We start from the raw sequence: 10,767 nt of genomic DNA on the forward strand, positions 1-10,767 counted from the left end.
CACTGATAAATCAAACTAGAGTATGTTTACTCTAGCTTTACAAATTTTATTAACGATCTCACCACAAAAGATGCTATAATGAAAAACTGCTACCTCTACTGCAATTTTACAGATTAATGCTAAAGAGTAGAACTCTTATAATAGCCGCCAGCATTTGTTACAGTTAACAGATTCATGGTCTCTTCGCATAAAACATTTTAAAGCATGCATTTAATCTGGCAAACTGTATTTACGCAAAAAAAAGGAGATAACATTTTCTCAAAGATAATTTACCTTTAAAATGGTGTATCGTGTTAGATTAGCTGAAAATACAGTGATAGAAATCTAATTTTTCTTCTGTGTATTTTTCCTTGTAGAAGGCTATCTTAGATTCCGGGTCATCTTCCTTTCTGGTAAAATATAACTTTTAAAATCAGGTGTCAGTAGGATAATTAGTAATTTAAAAACATGAATGATTCATACAGCTGACATTGACTGTGGCTCCTGCTGAGTGTACACTGGATGAAAATACAGGGTTGTTGTTACATAATGTCTTGGGAATTCTAACTCTTTCAGCTTCCCAATTCAAATAAGCCAAATTACCCAGCGAAGTTGTTTGCCTGTGATCAAGCAAGAACTTGTAGTAAAATTAATAACATACGTGGCTATTATCGGCTAGAATCTGTTCTCTCCCCTTGAATAGAGAAGAGTTCTTTATACTGGGATTGTCTCCAGTATGTATCAGAAAAAGGAAAATGACTGATCCAGAGGTGCTGTGGACTGTAGATTGCCTATCCTGCTCAAGGTGATGCCTAACAAAAAAGGATGTAGCACCAGCAACTTTTAATTTAACTATACTGCCAGCTATTTTCTAAAGCGCTGTCCTGCTGGGACAGACAAATGGTAAAATTTTGCTTTACACATCAGGTTATACTATGGTTTATATGATCATGATCTGTTGGGTAAGCCACAATGTCTGCCCTCCCATAAGAGGTAAGGCTACAAATTATGGTTTACAAATCACATATCTATCTTCATAAAACACACTCAAACCCAACAAACAACTGTATACTAGATTAGTACAATGCATTTATATTTAGCTGGCGTATTAGTGTAAATGTTACAGACTGAACTGCTTTTAATATTTTTGTTGTGGGAGGAGAGGAGATGTTGTAATCTTGTTTGTATATTAAAGCACAAAATGAAAAAATAGAGAAATAATTTGGGGCTACAGCACAAACTTAAAACAGAAATTTGAATAATATCATAATCATGCAGCCAACAGTCTTTAGGCAAGCATTAATATATTTGCCTGGCAGTTGTCTAGAACCTGGTAACGGACCCTGAGATCACATCTTGCTAATCCAACAACCGATAGGTAACATCACCAGAGATGATATTAGAAAGGGAATTCTATGAATGGAGCAAGGCCTCCTGTAAAGCTGGAGGCACTTTAACATAGGCTAGCTGTTCCTATCTCATCTTCCTTCCATAGACCAGTGTGTGCTCCTGCTATTGGAATCATCTGATATTTGTCCTCTAGGACCGCTGAAAATAAAGTGCTGAAATGTGCTAATCTGAAGGCTGTTCTGCAGTTTGCTTGCAGTTGCCTGAGCTAAGGCAGGAGAATGGCCTTTCCTAATTTCCCTGGGTGCAGAGTGAGCAGATACCACACCCCAATCTCTTCATACCCCAATGTCACCCACATGCTTCCTTAGTAACAGTTTGCTCTTATCCAGTCCAACTGTCTAGGAGCTGGCCCTACGGTACTACAGCAACTGCCTTCTCCCACATCCATCTAGCTAATTACTAACATCTTCCCAAAAGCCAATATTGTATTGCTGTCTTCCTTGGTTTCAAAGATACAAGAGTGATGGCTCAGGAAGCGGCCTGTTCAACTGCGGTACGTAAATTAGCTTACCTAACACAGAGTTTGACTGGGTTTTTAAGCACAAGTTTTTATATGGTATCTGTTTGATTTATAACATTTATCCTGCTGCTTCCATTTCCTAGGTTTTGTTGTTGTTTTTAATTAATGTTGAGACTTCTTTAGCTTCTCATGGAGATACCTGACTGAAGATGGGCTATAAATATTGTATCCTAAATTAATATGGTATGACATTTCAATACTACTTTTAATTATGGAGTCCTTTCAGTGGGAAGCAGTGCAAACTCTACACTAATCTACAACATATTTTAGTGTGTCAAGATGTGATGTCCTCTAAATTCAAATGCAAAGATTTCTAATAAAATCTATTCCATTGCTCTGGATCAAAAAGATCCAGAATATATTTCAAAAGGAGATTTTAAGCAACAGTACCAGGGTATGAATTATGGGGGGAGAATTCTAGGAAGGCATGATTTGGGTAACATTAAGAAAAACAAGAGATGGAACTTCTGCATGGACTCAAAGTGCTCTCTCAGCAGATCAAGGACTGCATAATACAGAATTTATCTTTTGTCTCCTAAATATGGACCAATTGTCTGAAAATAAGGAAAGATGTATTTGTCCATCTCTTCACCATTCTTTATCCTAGAAACAATTATGTGATTAATTCAACTAATTTAGATGGAACACTAAAAAGAGCTTCAGGATTGTTTCATTGTTATTTACAGTCTAGAACTTCATGGATTCAAATTATAGTGGGATTCTAAAACCTAAATTAGACAACAATAAGACTTCCACAGAGAACTATTTTCTTCTGTGACTCATTCCTACCAGGCAAGAAAACCACTTCCTTCCAATGAACTACATGAGAGGTTTCCCTTGAGAGGAAGTCAAGAGATTTTGTAATTACCTTCACATAATGGAAACAGCTAATAAAAACCAGTTCACACATAACTTAACAAATCCACATTTACAGGTATTAGAACTTCTTAATCAAACAACCAACATGGGCTATTAGATTCTATACACACATGGGACATAAATATAGATTGAAATAAAGCATGGACATTGATCTTTTTCTCTCAGCATTGTTTCCACAAGGATTAACACTCATATCACTTCTGTCTCCACTGTGTCACAAAGCCAGTGCATTTCCTCCCTCTGCTGGTAAGCTGCAAATCTGTTTGTATTTGGAATACTCTTGTTTATGCCACTTTAGAAGATCTCAGCTAGTGTATTTGATAAAGAGAAACAAACTGAAAAGGTGTACTACTTTTTCTATATTTCCTGTTAGACTGTGTTCACACAATATGCTAAACTGTTGTTATCTTAATCCTGGCTTGCTAATGCAACATAATTTTTGGGTTCTCACAGCAGATAAAACTATAAACCCAATAGCCCTCAGGACTCCCTTTGTAGCCCCAAAGCACTCCTAAAGTGAATGAGGCAATTTCAAAAATTAACTCCTGAAATCAGACCAATTTTTCCTGTCCAAAGACCAAAATGAATGCACTGAGTCTTTTTTGCCCCTTAAATTTCCTCCAGAATTGATGACAAATGTTGACCCTATCCACTGTGGTATCATCATTTACTCAATCATACAGAATAATATTTACAGTATTTAAAATCAAGTCTACTGTACACTGACCTGTATTTCTTGAGCCAAACTGTGAAAAAAAATGGAAACTTATTTGATCAGTCAGTGTTTATTATCTCTCATTTGGACCCTCTATGAGGTGTGTCCTGAAAGTCAGATTCAGTCCCCAAAGTCATCTATCAAGCACCATTCCAACTATTAGGGTGTCAATCAAGACTGCATCCTTGCACTGTTCCTATTCAGCTTCTTCATAAATGTGATGGTAGGCTACCCAGACAACCTAGATTTTCACATATACACAGTTATCAGAAAACACACTGCCAACGTGCTTTATATAAACAGTGCAGTTGTTCTCTTGAGGCTCCATCTATGGCTGTGAAAAGCACTGAAGGCCTTTGCTCAATATTATAAAGAAAATAATCTGTAAATTAACTATAATAAAATCAAAACCATCGCCTTCACTTTTTGGAGCATATATATAAGAACAAAACTCAGAGGTTCCCATGCTTCATGTACCTGGTGGCTATGTTCCAAGCTTCTGTCTTTACAAAAGTCTTGATGGCTAGTATTAAGCCATGGTGTGTTTAATAAATCACAATTGGCTAGGTTCATATAAGTGAGGCACAAACAGACGTACCACATTATGGGTTAAGGTGATGTGCAAACCCAGCCATGAAGAAACCCCAGGATTATTTCTTACACAATCCAAACATCTACAATAGGAAATCAGGAAGTGTGGCTCAGACCCTACCTACAGCTTCCCAACATGGCCTTCGGGATTCCTGAAGGCCCCCTAGAGAAGGTGAGGAGAAAAAGTTGAATCTTTTGTCTCTCTCCCCCCCCCCCCTTATGTTGATAGATTGGGAGAGAGACTGAAGGAGCAAAAGCCTGCAAATGTTTTTTGGCACCCATTATCCAGCTTAAAAAAACCTAAATTCCCCTCCAAAAGTCTTTTGCAGAGCAGCCCTTGATGTGCCACCCAAAATCACCAATTACAATCCTCAAGCTAATGGAGGCTGTGTACCCCTGATCTCTGGGAAAGATTTCCTCTGATCAAACTTGCTAAAAAGGACAGCTATTACAAATCAGGGCTGCAGCAGTATATCCAAGGAGAAACATCTCTTCTTTCTCATCCAGTCAAAAAAAGAAAGATAACCTAAAGCATTTGCTGTTGATGTCTTTTTTTGTAATCCACAGAAAGACAATAGTAATTGTCACTGTAATAGGTTTAATAAATGAATAGTTCAGCTCAACCATCCATCCATTCATTTATTTCCCCTCTCTCCGTTCTGGTAAGTTGACATTAGCAGATTTACCACTTGCATGAATGTAATATGATGATGATTCACTTGTATCAAAACTATCCCAGAAAATTATTTGATATGGCTGTGCATACTTAATTCTTCAGCAGAGGAATTTTGCACATTCACACGACAAGTCTTAGAGAGATCCATAGCGTGCGACTCTGCCATACTGCGTTCTCACATTGGCTAACCATGATTTGTTAAGTCACAGAGTTGTGCTCATCCATCACGCGAAACCATTCCTAAGCAAACCATATTATAGCTTAATGGGATGCCTATACAGTATATCCATTCATGCATATGTCTACACACAGACATCTGTGAATTGACAGAGTCTTGCAGTAAAAATGGCCAGGTCTAACTTGAGGTGTTATAGATTATTTCTTTAGCTTTGAGAATGCTGTTCTCAGAGCTAAAGAAATAATGGCAGTAGCTAAGAATTGACAATATCTCTTTTTGGAATGCAATGTTCAGCTCTCAGACATTATCAGATATTGATAATGATATTTGTCAATATAATGGCTGAATGGCAAGATCTGTTTTGGATTAATTTGATGCCTGCCTTTTCTGCAGCCTCATGACAAATGCTCCTCACCCCCCTCCCCGAGCATCAGGATGGCCTATTTCTATATTTCTGGGAGTGCCTCATATTTATAGATAGTAGTTTGTGAACCAGAAGTGCATTTTGATGCATGAATTAAGGATCTTGGATTCCAAAATGAATAGCTAAGTGATATTATTATTTGATTTATTAAATTTATGTCAACACCCATCTCACACTTTTGACTCTGGGTGGCACATGCAATAAAAAGAAGAAACAACCAACCAAAATAATTTAAAAACAGAACCATTAAAAATACAATTAAAACAGTTAAAAAGAAGACCAACAGGGTTGTGGCCAATCTCACCTTGGGGGAAATGATGTTCCGAAGGGGAGGTGCCGCACCAGAGAAGGCTCTCCTCCTGGGTCCTGCCAAATGAAGCTCCTTAGCTGGTGGGACCCAGAACTTGCCCCTCCTGCTGGACCTGGTGGAACAGGTAGATGTAACCAGGGAGAGGGAGAGGCTAATCTTGTCCCATGCCATGTAGGACTTCAAAGGTCATAACCAGCACCTTGAATTGGATCTGGAAGCAAACTGGTAACCAATGCAGCTCGCAGAGCAGAGATGGAATATGTGCAGTTCTAGGAGTGCACATAACTGCCTATGCTGCTGCATTTTGCACCAGATGAAGCTTTTGGATACTCTTCAGGGGCAGCCTCGTGTAGAGCACATTATAGTAATCTATTCTGGAGGTGACCAGGGCATGGGTGACTGAGAGTAGAGTCTTCCGATCCAGGAATGGCCGCAGTTGGCGCACAACACAATGCGCAAAGGCCCTCCTAGTCATGACTGCCACCTGGTTTTGAAGCAGGAACTGTGAGTTCAGAACAACCCCTAGATTGCACACTGGGTCTGTTTGGGGCAGTGCCACCCCATCCAGCACTAAAAATTGTAAATTCCTGGATCCAGAAGGCCCCAAAATCCAACACCATTCAGTTTTGCCAGGGTTGAGCTGAAGCCTGTTGTTCCCCATCCAAACCCCCACAGCCTTCAGACACTGAGACAGAACATCAATAGCATCACTTGATTTGCCAGGGGCAGAGATGTACACCTGGGTATCACCAGTGTACTGATGATACCTCACCCCATGTTGGTGACAAATGACTTCACCCAGCGGCTTCATGAAAATGTTAAACAGGAGTGGAGAGAGTACTGAACCCTGCAGCACCCCACATAGTAGGGGCTGAGGGCAGGACATCTTGCTCCCAATCAACACAGACTGAAACTGGCCTCGCAGGAAGGAAGAGAACCAGTACAATATAGTTCCACCCCCTCTCAGCCCCCGAACTTTAAATGAATTTATTATGTTCTGTGATGTTTTTGAAATTATATTGTTAAGGTCATTTTTGCTTTTATTGTACACTGCAGTGAGTCCTTATGAGGCATGGCAATAAAAAATATAATCAGTAAATAAATTAATCAAAATTCCACTCTCTAGCAAAAACAGGGATGGTGCAACATATAAATATGTGCATTTCCACATTACATATAAAAACAAAAAATAGAGATGCAACATGCAAGAAATTAAGGGTTATTTTATAAATCAAAACCTGAACATGAATGAAAGAGTGGCTCTGTTTAGAGAATGCCACCAGGCTCAGAAGCCAGCTGTGGCTCGTGGACAGCTACATGCCATTCCTTTGTTCAGAGAATCCAGTGGCTGCAAATTACAGGTGCTAGGAGTTGGGGGGGGGGAGAGGAGGGGGAGGGAAGAGTGAGAACGGGAGGATTAGTATCCTTTTGAAGACATACTCTGTGAATCTGGTCTTTCAGCTGTGGAATGTTACTAGCTAGAATAGGAAAGCTCTAATGTAAGATGCTGTTCTAAATATGTTGTACTGTACAGATTGCTTGGCTATTCATCACATCAAGTCCTGCATTAATGTTCTGAAAAATTAAGAGAGAAAGAACAAGGAGAGAAAAAAAATCAGCCTTAGCATTTTTGACAAGCATTTAATCTCTTCCTACAAAGCATTCCCATTCCACCAGACAGAAGCAATAAATATACAGAAGACACATGGCCAGGAATGCCATCCTGTGCTATAGGCCAGACCTAAAACAGAATAGAAATATCCTCCCACTCTGTAGAGAGAAAAGTAGGAGGAGACAGAACTTGGTAAGTTAAGAAAACTGATTGACCAGAGGCAAAACTGAAACAGAATCTGGTCCCAATTTAGAAACTCACAGAATTTAGCGATTAGGATAATGGTTGGAGTGTCAAATTAGGCCTGAGATAGTAAAGGTAACATCTACTTTTAGCTGAGCTAGACTCCTAGTGTTTCGCCAGTGATTTTATGCCAGTTCTTATAGCTGGGTTGGCATATTACTCATAGTTTAATAAATAACCCATAACTCGTTGGATCCACAGAACATTCTAAGCCATACACTGTTTTTAAACCACAATGGTTGGTTTGTAATATACAACATAGCTAAACAACATTATGACTTAATACAACACAGAAACCCATTCTGTGCCTCTCTAAAGTTAACAAAATAGGAATCACTAGTTCCCAGGCTAGAGAGGACTGTTACATAAACATATTGTATTTGCTCAAAGAAACCACCAAGTATCTATTCACTCAGAAAAGCAGAAGGAATAAACCATGAGTTTATACCCAAGAGCACAGATATATAGAGGCTCTGAACATGTTGCTCTGCATAGCTTCTTTCTTATCTGCAATAAAGGTTCTAACTTAGCTCAGTCATGTCGGAGAATCTTCTCTGTAGTCAGGTGCTGAGCAAATGGTTAAGGCTCTGGGAAGCTACGATTTACCACCAATCCTAGTGTGAAGTCTGGCACTCTTCGCCTAAAATACCTCAAAGGGCTGCTGCAGTTAAAGCCAGGGTAACAGGAAAATCATATACAGCTTCTTTTGTTTTATTTATTTATTCATTATTAAATTTATACACCGCCCATCTCCCCCATTTCTTAGAAGGAGAAATGAATAATGTTCAATACATTTTAAAAACATCAGATCCTTTCCTGTCCCAATACTGATAGAAAATTCTACTTCTATATGCAGGGTGTTTGTTTGTTTGTTTTTAATCCCTGGTTTGCAACCAGAGGTGTCTCTAGGGAGAGCAAGAAGGTTAGGAGCTGAAACCGAACTCCATGACTTAGGTACTTGGGTCCAGTGTTGGAATGTAAGTTTGGATGGGTGGACTTGCATTGTAATGTCATGACAGACATTTTATTACCTGTCTTCCTCAGATGCCAATGGCGTCATGATGCATGTTTCACCATTTTCATGTCATCACAGTTAGCAGCATCTAACTGACAGACTTCTAAACACATCAACTACATACCAATGAAGTTTACAACAGTGATACACTTGTCATCGTATAAAAATAGCAGGACAGCAGCACAGGAGAGAAACAGGAAAGATGGCAAAGCGATAAAATTAAACCTTTATAGAGGACTGTAGAAGAAAAATGCAAATCTCAAATTGGCCCTAGTTTGTTTTCTGAAAAATGCTCATTTTGGTTTTACTTGAGGGCAAATGGACTTCAGTTACCATTTCTGTTACAGTAATCCCAATTTACTTAAAGTATATGAAGTTGTTTTTGCTATACAGGAAAATGGACTGGGCAAACAGATTATCATGTTCTAGCATTTAGCCTGAAGCTTATTTTCTTCTCTAAAATGGCAGAGACCAACAGCAGCTGCAAGACTAAACAATCCAATTTACATTTTCAAAGATATATTATGCACTTAGGTGAGCAGCTTCCAGATATTAGTATGGCAAGTAATACATATGTTTTAACAGAAAACCAATGTGTTTCTTCTAGATACTTAGTTTTCACAATTATTCGCAATAAGTCTGGGTCAACACTCCACAGCTTCAAGTTCTTTGCACTCTATTATAAATAAGGGGCCTTGTGATTTAAAGGTAAATATAAGGTTTTCTCTGAATTCAGCTTGGCTGCTGGTGTGTTTGTGACTATGGAGAGCTTTTCTTGCCACAGTATGAAAATGACTTAACCACTGCCTTCTTTAGGGATGTTTTTTCAACTTCCCAGGCTAGTCTATATCCTGACATTTCTTAGTCCTCTCCAAGTACTAATCAGGTCTGATCCCGCTTAACTTTTGAGATCAGCCAAGATCAGATTTAAGACAACAAACCAAAACTCTTATGTCAACACTGACCATAGAATAGTATCAGTAGGAGGCAAGGACTTTTTTCAAGAATCAAAGCATGATCTTACAAAGATATCCATGACCCATGAAGATCCTTATGTTCAGATAAACATCATCCAAATAAGCAGCACTTGACACTCCTCCTTCTCCAAGAAGACCCAGTGGTCAGCTTGAGTTGGCAGGGCTACACCAGACCCTGGATATAATTCATTGACCAGAACAACTTTAACTCTTGTAAGAAATGAAAATCCTGATATTGTCACGATACACTGCTTTCTTCACAGAGAGGCGCTGGTATCAAAAACTCTTGGAGGTGAAATGAAAAAAAGTTCTGAGTGATGCTACAAAAATGCTAAAGTCTTTAACTTTATTAAAGACACCCAAGAATGTTTAAAAAATATGTAAAACCCTGGACAAAGAGCACGTAAGTCTCCCATTACACACAGAAATATGGTGGCTCAACAGGGTGTTTGAGCTGAAGGCAGAATTGTATGAGTATTTTCGAGAAATTAGTATTCCACATTTTGCTGAGTACTTTGAAGATGGAGAATGGTTGCAGAAACTAACATATTTAGTGGACATCTTTCATCACAAGAACCAGTTGAACAAGTCTCCACAAGGCACTGTAGAAAAATGTCTTGACTTCAAGTGACAAGATTCTTGGATTTAAAAGAAAAGTGAATGTTTGGAAAACTCATGTTGCAAAAAGAAATACTGAAATGTTTCTACTGCTGCTTGGGCTTGAGAGTGAGGAGGGATACCAGAAAGTCTCAAATCTAATTGAAAATCACCTGGAAGTACTGCATAACAAAATTGATCAGTACTTTCCCTCCCTTCCAACACAAATGTATGTCTGGGTGAGGGATCCTTTCTCTGCATCTTCTACTCAGCCTGAGAACTTCACTTTGAAGGAAGAGGAAGAACTTTGGAGCTGCAGTCTGATCGAGATTCACTGATCTGCCCATGGACAAGTTCTGGATTTCTGTGAAAGAAGAGTATCCTGCCATTGATAGGAAGGCATCGAACGTTTGCTGCAGTTTCAACTTCTCATATTGAGAGCAGCAATAAGACCTTGTAGTCAGAAGATGAGATTTGTAAGTGTGAATCATGTCAAACTGCAGGTGGCTTGGCATAAAAGAGGAATGTTAGAGATAAGGGGAGTGTTAGGGATGCAGTAAATTGGAGACTTGACCGAGAGGTAACCTTTGCTTAATTAGCAAAGTTAGAGGCTTGACTGAGAGCCGACCTTTGCTTCATTA

The 10,767-nt window shown here is 39.0% G+C and overlaps 1 protein-coding gene across 1 annotated transcript in view; it reads right to left on the reverse strand.

The window, feature by feature from the left end:
- Window positions 1–10,767, reverse strand: part of RASA3 (RAS p21 protein activator 3) — a 167,159-nt gene that overhangs the window by 138,180 nt on the left and 18,212 nt on the right. The window lies entirely within an intron of this gene.

This window comes from Python bivittatus, unplaced genomic scaffold (genome assembly GCF_059951505.1).
Source record: "Python bivittatus isolate LINGU-HERP-01145 unplaced genomic scaffold, Pbiv_v1 ctg000060_np1212, whole genome shotgun sequence".
Lineage (NCBI taxonomy): Eukaryota > Metazoa > Chordata > Lepidosauria > Squamata > Pythonidae > Python > Python bivittatus.